This window comes from Alligator mississippiensis, chromosome 4, assembly GCF_030867095.1.
Source record: "Alligator mississippiensis isolate rAllMis1 chromosome 4, rAllMis1, whole genome shotgun sequence".
Taxonomy (NCBI): Eukaryota; Metazoa; Chordata; order Crocodylia; family Alligatoridae; genus Alligator; species Alligator mississippiensis.
The window spans coordinates 157,811,430-157,823,812 of record NC_081827.1 but is presented as its reverse complement, the minus strand read 5'-3'; the positions used below and the strand labels follow the sequence as shown (position 1 = coordinate 157,823,812).

Sequence of the window (12,383 nt, the reverse complement as noted above, 5' to 3'; positions counted from 1 at the left end):
CATCAATTTGCCATCACTAAATTAAGATTCCAAGTTGAGACTTTTGAGGGATCTTGTGACCCTGGGATGGCTGAAGGATAACACTGCCAACAGGTGTACTTTGACTGATGACAAGACATAATAAACAAGAACAGAAAAAAGCTCCCCAAGGAGTAAACAAAGGACAAGTATAGAGAAAGATTTTTTTCTTATCACTTGCCCCTGGAGAAAACCTTTTCCATTTGTGGCAGTGACATCTCAGTGTGTTTGATTTCCTGCGGGGAGTCAAAATATTTTGCACCCTTGCAGAACAAGTTACTTTAAAGCAGTCAGAATCTTATGATCCAAACCACAAACTGAAGTGACTTTAAGATGCAATTCAGAGAAAGACCATCTTTGATTAGCACAGGGATTCTCAGCTAGGCCACAGTACCCTGTGGTGCCTTGAGATCTTTTCAAGGTTGCCACAGGGTGCCACACAATGTAATGTATGAATTGTGTATGCAAACATGATTCACATGATAAATCCAGAGATTTCAAATAGGAATCTGCAGTGTTAAAACCATTCTGGCCCATTGTGGTCTTTCTGAGTTCTTCACAAAAGAAAAATTGCTCTAGTTTTCCTGAAGTCAAAAAATAAGTAAAAATGAAGAGCTGGCATTTTTTGCAGGAAGCCTTGAGTCTAACGATGGAGGATGCCTTGATTCTAAAAAGGTTGAAAACCACAGGATTGGAAAATCTGATAACTGGTAAAACCAGGGAGGTGCTATTCTTGTTACCATGATCTATGCCTTGTTACCTCAGAGCTAGATTATTATATCCAGTTTAGCCAGATCCAGTTTGCACAGGTGTGTCACCTAGCCCCTGGGACTTTTCACTATGACTGCCAGCAGCCAAAGAGTTAATGACACTATCACTCAATCCTGTTGCTGTCAAAGCCACAGTGTCAGTGGTGAATGCCACTACAGAAATGAGTGTTTTAAGTTGCCGATGATGACTAAAGTCACCATGTCCTCAGTGTCCCAGTATCTGGCCTATCTATAGCAGGGGTTGCTACCCTATGGCTTACAGCTGGATTCAACCCATGGAACCAGTGGATCCAGACTGTGAAGCTGGGGCTTCAGCACAGTTCAGCAACATGTAATTCACCCAAGGTAGACGACTCTACTCCATCCCACCCCACAGCTGGTTGGCAGGGAGCTGTCCTACCCCATACGGCAGGTAGGTGGCATGGGAAAAGTGGTGGTAGTAGCAACAGTGGTCAGGTCTCAGTGCTGGCCTTCTTCAGACCTGGGCTAAGTCATTCCAGCCTCCAATAGGGAAATGTTGCCAACTGCTGATCTAAGCTACTGGCTCAGAGCTATAAACCCCTACATAAAGGGTTTGCTTTAGGGACTGCATCTCTCCTTGCCACGTTCATGAGTGGCAAAAGCAATCAACCTGGCTTTCTCTCAGTTTAAAGTGAAAGGACTAGAAGTAGAGAGTTCTCTGTAGGGACACTCTCAGCTATGGGAAAAACTTCTACTGTTAGAATAAAATAGCCAAGTAGAGTTGACTTTGGGCACGTCTACATGAGATGCTAATGTTGCAGTAGAGAAATTTTACTGCACATTAGTGTGGCTGGCAAAAACCATGCTAATGCGAAGAATTAATCTACTGTGTGTTAGCGTCACATAAAAACCATTCGTCTGAGCTAATGCTCAGTAGTGCCAATTACGCTGCATTAAGTTTAATACTTGTCATTAATCAACATGTAGACACACCCTTTAAGTAGCTTATCATGGAGGTAGGCCTCTGAGGGAAACAGAAATATGGGGGAGAGAGAGGCAAGGTATCTTGCAGATGGTCCTGGACATCAATGCATCAGTATTGCTTGGCCCAAGCTTCAGTGACCAGAATGATGCTGGCCTTACCTAATTTTTCTGATCATAATCAGAAGGAAAAGTGAAAGCAAATCCATATGGGATCTCTGCTCCATACCTGCAAGGGTTCAGTGAGGACATAGGAAGCTGGGCCTGTGGATAGACCTTTGAAGGTAACCAGATCAGCTAGGTGAGGGTGCAGATTATTGGGGCATCAGGTTGGGGTCTGGACCACTCATGTGGAGAATGTGACTGGTTCCTAGGAGAGCCAAGAGGAAGATCCAAGAAACACAGTCTGGGGTGCAAGCTGAGTCAGGTGCCAGGAGAACCGAGAGAACAATGAACGCAAGGGTTACCAGAATAGACCGAGGCCGGTGTCAAGGCAAGCCTGCAGCCTGAGGCTGCAAGTCTGCTTAAAAGGGCTGAGTGGTGCTCTCAGCAGCCACTTCAGTTACAGAGAACTAGGGCAATTGCATTAGCCTGGGATCAAAGGTAGGTGTGGAAGGAAGCTCAAGAGCTTCACTCAGCCAGGCCTGACTGATTAGAAGCCTTGACAATATCAAGATCTGGTCCAATATGAAGAGCCTATTCACATCTGCTTCAAAGTTAAAATGACGACAATCTATATTGCTGCTTGTGGCAAAGATCTACAAGCAGAAAACTCTATTAGCAATGCCTTCAGAAAACACGTGAGCTGATTTTATGGTCTTAACAACCTGCCTATTCATACATTTCCTTATTGATAAGCTGAAAGGCTACAAGCAGCACTGGAAAAGACAAGCACGTGGCCTAGAAAGCTTTCACTTCCTGAGGGAGGTGCTCGGAGCAGGCATCTCCTTGATGCAGAACTCTACTGTCATCTGGGAGCTACCGAGAATTAAAGGTAAAGGGTGAGAGGCTGCAGGAAATTCTGTTGCTAAAATCTTAAACTAGCTGTGTGATTTTTTTAAAGTTATTTAAAACGGTTCTGAATCTGTTTATAATATGAAGATGGCATCTTTGGATTGGTGAAACCAAGCCCCACATCACACAAAACACTAGTTATTATTAGATCATGCTGTGTAGCTGGAAGAACTTCAGTATTATCCAAAGCTGTTTAAGAATCCATTTAATAACTGCATCATGTAACAGCAGGGACTGAAAGTTGCAGAGCTAAAGATAATATGTGCACAATAACATGTAATTTCCAGAAGTGCTCTGGCCTTCTCCCTTTGACAAGAAGTTCAATAAACCAAGATAAGTGGTTAATCCATCCAACATACTCATATAACTAACTATTTATGGTCTTTCAACACTAAGGCTGTATCAGGTTAAAGGCTAAGTTTACATAATAGCAGCTCATCTATGAATAATTCCAGAGAGACACTTCTGTAACTCATAAAATACTAAAACAATCCTACCACATTCCAATACTTCAGCCTTAAAAACTAGCTTTCAGATTTTTGTTTCCAATTATAAGTATCTATCATTTGTTATCTAGATATCATTATCTCAAGGTACAATGGAAAAGCAGACCATTTTCCTCTGAATAAAAGCCTCAAAAATGTCAATGGTTTCCACGGGAACCAACAAATTGAAGGACTGGTTCTTTTTGGCAATTAGGCCTGATCACACTGATTCCACATTCCCTTCAGGTCAGTAAGTTAAGTAACAATGGGATAACTGAAAGGTTAAACAGTACAACCACTGGCAACTTCACCTTTTGTTTCTTTCCAATTCTTTAGTGCTTTTGAAGAAGGACAGGCTTCTGGTTCTATGGAGGCACTGGCAGGGATAGTTACAACACAGGAGACTGCCAAAACGCCTTAAAGACATTTAAAATATTTTTTTTCTTTTAATTTGTTGCCTACACCATCCTGATGGAAGGGCAGAAGAGAAATATGTTTCACCATTGGAATGTTTTTTCTTCAGCAACACATGCATGTGAAAATTGATTGTTAAAAGGCTTCTGGTGAGAGCCACACTGCATTATAGTTAAAGAAAAAGAATAACATTTGTTGTGAAAAGCAGCATTAAAATCCACAATAATAAATTATATGGGCCTCACACAGAAAAGAAAGAGACTGAAGCAGGGACATATCTCAGGTCCTAAAGACTTTAAAACTGAAAAAGAAAAAGCTTATTATCCAACAGCTGGATAAAAATAAATATAACTGTGATGGCAAGCTGCCTTTCATTGTTAATAGAAAAAGTACCCATTGGGATATCTAATTCAATTATCAATCAAAATAGATGCCTTTCAGCTTAATTTGGAGCACCAAAACATCGACTGACCACACATTTAAGATTCACGGCTAAAATTTCTAAAGAATGTAATCAAATTAAGAGAGAATGTTGTAACATGGGTACCCTTTCCATATGTATGTATGACAATGACAGGGTAATCAATCATGCAAAATGCAGCTGAAAGCATTAACACAAAAGGCAATTAGTTGAAAGCACATTCATTTCAGACACTGTCCAATAGATTTCCTGAGTATTTCTAAATAAAAAGTGGACATACTTTGGATGCAAAGTTTAAAAAAAAATAAAATTCAGGTACTGAAAATAACCTACTAAGCAAAAAAATGGGAACAGTTTGCCACGCATTACGAAGCTACGATTAGATGTCTGAATTAATGAGATAACAATAACAATAAAAATACTATGGATACCATTACATATTAAATCATGAATGGTGGAGTCAATACCACAGAGTCTGCTGATGAAGATCAAATCTTCCTCCTCCATGCTGTGCCATGCTAATAGGGAAGAGGAGAGATGGTGGCTGAGCACTAGGTCTCAGAACTATCCTCCCAGTGAAAGGCAGGATGGCAGAGCAACTTCCAACATACTGTTGCTCTTTGGCTAGGAACAACATGCAAACCACTCTATCACATCGTGACAGCAGCATGTAATCAGAGCCAATGGAAGAAGGACTGGTCCCAGCCCGGCAAGATAGACCCTACAGTGATAGGAGGGGAAGGAAGGAACCTCTTTTCTCCCAAATATTCTCCAAAACAGGGCAAGATTTAACTCTGAATGAACATGAGATGGTACAGAGTCACTTGGAAGAACTGGATGCCTTTAAGTCGCCAGGCCCGGATGAGCTCCATCCGAGGGTGATGAAGGCACTGGCTGACATCATTGCAGAGCCACTGGCGGGAATATTCGAGCGCTCGTGGCGCACGGGCCAAGTCCCGGAGGACTGGAAAAGGGCCAACGTGGTCCCCATTTTCAAAAAGGGGAGGAAGGAGGACCCAGGCAACTATAGGGCAGTCAGTCTCACCTCCATCCTTGGTAAAGTCTTTGAAAAAATTATCAAGGCTCACATTTGCGAGAGCCCGGCAGGACAAATTATGCTGAGGGGAAACCAGCACGGGTTCGTGGCAGGCAGATCGTGCCTGACCAATCTAGTCTATTTTTATGACCAGGTTACGAAACGCCTGGACACAGGAGGGGTGGACGTCGTATACTTAGACTTCAGGAAGGCCTTCGATACGGTATCCCACCCCATACTGGTGAACAAGTTAAGAGGCTGTGACTTGGATGACTACACAGTCTGGTGGGTGGCGAATTGGCTGGAGGGTCGCACCCAGAGAGTTGTGGTAGATGGGTCGGTTTCGACCTGGAAGGGTGTGGGCAGTGGGGTCCCGCAGGGCTTGGTCCTTGGACCGATACTCTTTAATGTCTTCATCAGTGACTTGGACGAGGGAGTCAAATGTACTCTGTCCAAGTTTGCAGATGACACAAAGCTATGGGGAGATGTGGACATGCCGGAGGGCAGGGAACAGCTGCAGGCAGACCTGGACAGGTTGGACAAGTGGGCAGAAAACAACAGAATGCAGTTCAACAAGGAGAAATGCAAAGTGCTGCACCTAGGGAGGAAAAATGTCCAGCTCACCTACAGCCTAGGAAATGACCTGCTGGGTGGCACAGAGGTGGAAAGGGATCTTGGAGTCCTAGTGGACTCCAAGATGAACATGAGTCGCCAGTGAGACGAAAGCCATCAAAAAAGCCAATGGCACTTTATTGTGCATCAGCAGATGCATGACGAATAGGTCCAAGGAGGTGATACTTCCCCTCTATCGGGCGCTGGTCAGACCGCAGTTGGAGTACTGCATGCAATTCTGGGCGCCGCACTTCAAGAAGGATGCGGATAACCTGGAGAGGGTCCAGAGAAGGGCCACTCGTATGGTTAAGGGCCTGCAGACCAAGCCCTATGAGGAGAGACTAGAGAAACTGGACCTTTTCAGCCTCCGCAAGAGAAGGTTGAGAGGCGACCTTGTGGCTGCCTTTAAGTTCATCATGGGGGCGCAGAAGGGAATTGGTGAGTATTTATTCACCAAGGCGCCTGGACCTCTTCAGTCTCCACAAGAGAAGGTTGAGAGGTGACCTTGTGGCTGCCTGTCCAGCAGTTACTCCTTCCCAAGGTCTCATCTCCTGGGCCCCCTCTCAGCCAAACCATCTCCAGCACCAATGAAAGCCCTGCATTAACATCTCTGATCTGTTAGGCAAACAGAGCTTATTTATATTTTTGGCTTCCTTCCCAGTACTAATCTAAGCTTTTAATTTGTTTTTTTGGGGGAAATGAGATCCCCCAAAATGCCCTGCTATTCAAAAAAGACTGTGATGAGCCATAGAAGACCCAGTACTACATACTCTGGCTTCCAAGGATCCTGTCGACTTTGTTCAAAGAACAGAAAGAATAAAGAGAAATATTATTAGTAGATGTTAAGAATCATGAACCAAAAAGATGACAAAGCCAGAAGGGAAATACAGAGCACCTGAGTGAGGGACTAACATAAGAGGAATGGGGGTGAGGAGGAGAACGCAACTAGGTTACAGAAAATACAGTGTTAGCCAGCTAAGCCCAGGGCTGGGGAAGGGGAGTTGTGACGCTGAGAAAGAAAGATAGATACAATGGTCTGCAATAGTGGAGGGGGCAGGTTGGAGAAAGTTTTTTAGTCTATATAGAATCTCATTGTGGGGGTCCTCTTCAGGTGGAGTGGAGTGGTCCATCTTTGAAGAGTCCTCTCGGAGTCCATCAGGTGTAGAAGGGGGTTCAGACGGTCCCCTCTGGGTCCGGTCCGGCAGCAGTCAGTCTCGCAGGGTCGTGTACTGGCGGTGGCCTGTGATGTGCTTGACGTAGATGTCACAGGACCAATGGATGGTGTCGGACACCATGAAGCAGTGCATCAGTTTGGGGTAGCAGTGGGAGACGTGGCAGGCATGCAGGATTCTCTTGTTGTTGGGGTCCCAGGCTCCAAGTGCTCCCACAATGAGCATGTCAACTGTTACGTCGTAGCTGCAGCCCCTTGGGACGTTGGCCAGTGAGGCATACTTCTCCCACTTGCGAGCCCGGGTGTCAGTGAAAGCTTGGCACTGGTTTTTGAAGGGGATGATGACATCCACAATCACAATCTTCTTGGCCTCCTCGTTCGTGATGACGATGTAGGGGTGCATCTGGCTCTCGCAGCCTGGGGCGATGTGGTTCATGGAAATCTTCCCTGCTGCGGCCATGATGGGCTCACCTGGCAGCCCCGGACAGTGTTGTGGTGGAGCTGCCAGGCTCTGGCGTGAGGCCTGCAGCTGCACAGCACGTGGGGGAGGGTTTCTGCCACAGAGCTGCACCGCTGGCACTTCTTGTCCCGGTGACCGAAGCGGACAGCCCTGTTCAGAGGCAGGCAGTTGAGGCAGGCTTGGTAGAAATAGCGTCAGTATATGAAGAGCATGAAGCTCCCGCTGGGCATGAAATGGTTGCTGGAGTCCCACTTTGAGGTGACACTGAAGACTTTGCCCTGGTCAGGTTTGACCCTCAGGTCACTGGTGTTCTAGTTATGGACTGCATCCTTCAGAAACCGCTCCAGAAAAGTCCTCATGAGGGGCATCACAATGATGTGGTTGGTGAGCAGGGCTGGTTGCAGAGAGACTCCCAGCTCCCAGCACTCCCCGGTCCAGGTGCAACCGATGCACTTCCTGAGGCAGCACGTGGTGTTGTGGCCTTGGTTCCACAGCAAGGCAAAGTCCCAGCCATTTCTGCCGAACTCACCCTCCAGCAAGCCACTGAGGAAGGGGGCTAGGTCACGTCCAGTAGGTTGCCTTGTGATCCTCTTGCGGGTGGTCTCCTCAAGGGTGCTGGCAGCGATGTTACTTACCATTGGGTCCAGGCAGGTCAGAAGGCAGATGGCATAGGTGACTACCACGATATCACAGAGATCTCCCATGTGGGAGATGTTGGCACCTCCCTACCAGTAGAGGATGTGCCGGATCTCATTGCTGGCCCTCAGAGGCAGGTGCAGCCACTTCTTCAGCAGCTGCCGGATCTCAGCGTACACCTTCTTGAGGGCGGTCTTGGGGACCTCCAAGCCTCTCAGGATGAACGCGACACGGGGGATAAGGGAGGTGTTCACTGTGTTTATCTTCTGCCAAGGGGCCAGCAGGGATGAGTCTAGCTTGTGGGCATCCTGCATGAACCTGTTGATGATCTCCTCCAGCATCTGCCTGGCCCGGTGGCCAGTGGGAGTCCTGAGGTGGCAGTAGGCCTTGCTGTCGCACAGGTGAGTCATCACCTAGCCCTATATCATGAGGGTGGAATCTAGGATGCGGCTCTTCTGCCTGTCATTGATGTGCAGGGAGGTGCACTTGGAGATGTTAAAGTGCAGTCTCATCCACCTGGCCACCTCAGACATCATGTTCAGCATCTGCTGCAGCTGGGCGGCAGTGTTGGCGAAGAGGACAAGGTCGTCGGTGTAGTCCAGGATGCACTACACATGCATATACTGATAAACGAACCACTAATATGTGTTTGAGTGAGATGGCTAAGGCTCAATTTACACAAGACTGAGTTAATATTAGCCAATGAGGACAACCACAGATTCTGAAAAGGATAGCATCTGTCCCTTCAAGTTAGGATGTGTGGCCATCTGTCTACATTTGAAATGTAGGGAGCCCGGATAGGAAGATGAGGCATCTACAGTGGCTTTTTGTCATTTTATGTATACAGTCAAGAGGCAACGGATTTTATTTCTAAATGCAGATATTGTCACTGCCAAACTTTTATCACTTCAAGACTAGGTTACTACAATGTGCTTTATGAAAGTTATATCTTAAATTTAGCTGGAAACTGAACCTGACACAGAATTCAACTGCCATTTGTTATCTTTTATGTTCGTATCCCAGCATTCATTGCTTCTTAGTTTCCAAGTGAAATATATAGAAGCATTTTTTTTACTTTTAAATGTGTAAATTACTTTTTACCCTCCTACCTGCCTTTCTCCTTATGCAGAACTGCAGATGGAGAGGACAAACCGCTGACAGATATTTTTATTCTTTTTTTTTTTTTGGGCGGGGGGGCGGAGGCGGGAGGGCACTTTTAAAGTTAGCCCCTGTTTAAAGCAGATCAGTTGTGATAAAGTTCAGGGCCTAGCATTCAAAGAGGGAGAGGTTTGAGATGGCTTGTCACAGAACAAAGGAAGTATTTCAGTATTTAATTTGCCTGATGAATTGATAATTGGGTTGAGATAAAATGGGTCTGCTGACTTCCTCATGTCCCCCTCTCCCCACTCCACTCACTGCTTAAGCAGAGATCCCTTCTTCCCTCTGCCCCAGCAGGGACTGTAGCCAGCATGTGGTACACTAGCTAATACCGAGAGGTGTCTCTGTGTGCATCTCTCTCCAAATTCACTGGGATAGGCAGACAGATCAGTGACTGCTTAGGGCTTTTGGAGCTAATCAACAGGCAGCTGGTAAACTGTTTAAGCAGTTTGAAGTAATGTGGAAACATGCTATTGTTTTACTTTTTGGGTGATAAAGACTGTTATTAGCCCCCCCAGCTGGCTTGCTCGCCTGTCAGTTTGCTGCAGACAGTATGACAAAGCAGGGAGGGAGATTGAAAAGCTCCATATCGTCAACAGATGCATGCACTGCACACCCCCCCTTGCCTTAGTGCTAGCCTGGGGTTGGGGGCTGGCAACACTCCCGCCCCTTGAACAGGAAGTGGGGAAAAGCCTGGGACCATGCAGGCAAATCTCCCTAATGAGAGAGTCCACTGGGGGCTGGCCATGCCCCGCTCAGCTCAGCTCCCAGCAGAAGGGGAAGGAGGGCTGCTCTAGCACCTCCTGGCTTCTAGCCTGAGCCACTGCCGGCACGTGCCTGAATTTACTCAGTCCAGAGAATATCTGTCCAGTTTCAAACCAGTTCAGCCTAGTCAGGTTAGACTACCCTGCAAAGATTGAATCAATTCAGGCTCAGGCTTTTTGAATGTCTGTCCCTAGTCTAGAAATCTGTATTGGAAATGCCAAGCCCCATATTCTTTACACATAGATAACTTCACTAAAATATGAGGCAAATAGGAATCAGGAATTTTAGAGTGAAATGTTTCAGAAGCTTTGCCAGTTCCCCCTTTTACTAAGTATGTAATAAAGCGGACTAGTCACAATACCTCAATGTAAGCGAGAAGTTATATTCTAACAAGAAAAAAACCTCACAGAGGTCTAAAGATTTCTTCTAAATTTATGAGTGGAAAATTAGAACTCCATCCCTCACATTACCTCTGTTTCCACAATATGAACTGTGCATCCAGATAGTTAAAGCATAAGCTAGTTCTACCACAAAAGAGAGGAATAAACAGCCATGAAGTACTGCTTCCAGGTACATACCTCATTTTAATATCCCAAAACACTGCATGGGGAGGAGGGGACAAAGGAACAGAAAACTGCATACTATACAAACTCCCTTTTCTGTTTAAAGGGATGTTTCAGCTTCAAAAGTCCTTGCTCAATATGTTGTTCTATTCTTATCCAGCTGCATCTCACGTATTGCAAACAAATGTAAATAGCTGCATATTTGAGGTTTACACAGGCATTCAAACTCAGCATTCTCTAGGATCTAATAAACTGCAGTTCTCTTGCTGGAAGAACTGCTGGATGCCAAATGTGTACTCAGACATCAGGGGGTCAGGTTCCCCATGACAGGTATCTTAATAAACAGATCTATACACAACAAATTCTCCAGGCCTCCCATAATATGCCTGCTTTTACTCCAAGCCAATACTTCTACTGGCATCACAGAGGCTTTTTAAAGCTACCCTTCTTGCACATTGAGATGCTGGAACCCCCATGTTATTTTACATGTTCATCCATGCTCTCAACAAGCTGGAGAAACAGAACAGAAAGCAACATATACGATTTCACTGTTAAAGCAACATTTCTGCCCTGTGTCTTTCCTAGGTCTTTGGGATCATGTCAGCATCTTCCAAATTTTGTCTCATATTCAAATTTAGAGAGAGAAAGAATGAGAGATTTTTGCATTTTTAATGTAAAGTACACTGATCAATTATAGTGCTTTATAAATACAATCATGACAATGTTTTTCCCTAATTATGATTTTCATAGTAGGAGGTATTTAGACAGAAGGGACACATTTTTCTCAGCAATATCTTCTTTGCAATATATCACAAATACATTTAGAAAGAATGAACTTTTCTCATAGCAAACATGGCCTTAGATGAAACTTTCTCCAATCATCAATGCATTTTCCTTAAAGACTTCCCTCTACTTCAAACATGTTACATCAGGGGTGTCAAATTTGCCAGCCACCCTGGGCTGAATCCAGACAGGCTGGCAACAGACCTACCTCTCAGGTGAGTGGTGGTGGTAGGACAAGTAGTGCTGCATCAGCTCAGGGAGCTATGGGGATTAACAAAGCTGTCCCACACCCTCACATCACCCACTAGTTCCTGGCTCCTCAAGGAGCTCCATGGGCTGGGTGAGTAGGATACATTCATCCCATAGGCCATGTCTTTGATATGCCTGTGTGACATTCTAAAAAGCTGTTTAACCACCAATCTGTAAAAAAACATGGCTTTTCATTCACCAATTTATTTTCTTTAAATTTATCTCTGAGTGAAATGATCATCTGCTTTCCATGTGGATACAGTTTTAAAAGCAAGATTTTACGGGCTCCTACACACGTGCAGGGAGGTTGCTCTAACCCGCTGTAATTACTACATGTTGGGTCAGCCTTGATTAACTGAATCTGCTGGAGCGTGGTAATTACCATGCTCCAGCAGATTTCAGTATCATGTGCATCAGCATCCCCATGTTGAAAAATGGCAGCAGGGGTGCTTTAACTAAAGCTTGTTGAATTAGCTGTAGTTAAAACACCCCTGCCACTATTTTTCAGCATGGGGATGCTGATGCATGTGATGCTCTGGGAGCTTTAATTAATGCAGCTCTCGGAGCCATGCTAATTAAAGCGTCCCTCCCCACCCCCACCCTCCTGGAGCACATCTATAAATCCCATGCATGACCAATTTCTATTTGGAACCCTATTACCACAGCACAGGAATATGAGGATAATACAGCCCTTTGCTTTATAAATTACTGAACAGTCAGAAGAAGAACCTGCAGAATTCAGCAAAGATTTGAAAACAAACACTTCTTGCTCCTTTAACAAAAGACTGATCTTCAGCCTACTCTAGCTGTAACACCTCTGACACAGCTTTCTAACCTTAATGAGGTTGCCAAGCAACTAGTCCAAGTTCAGAAGAATCTGGGAAAT

At 45.2% G+C, this 12,383-nt stretch overlaps 1 protein-coding gene across 11 annotated transcripts in view; it reads right to left on the bottom strand.

The window, feature by feature from the left end:
- TANC2 (tetratricopeptide repeat, ankyrin repeat and coiled-coil containing 2) overlaps nucleotides 1–12,383 on the bottom strand; it is an 806,911-nt gene that overhangs the window by 317,603 nt on the left and 476,925 nt on the right. The window lies entirely within an intron of this gene.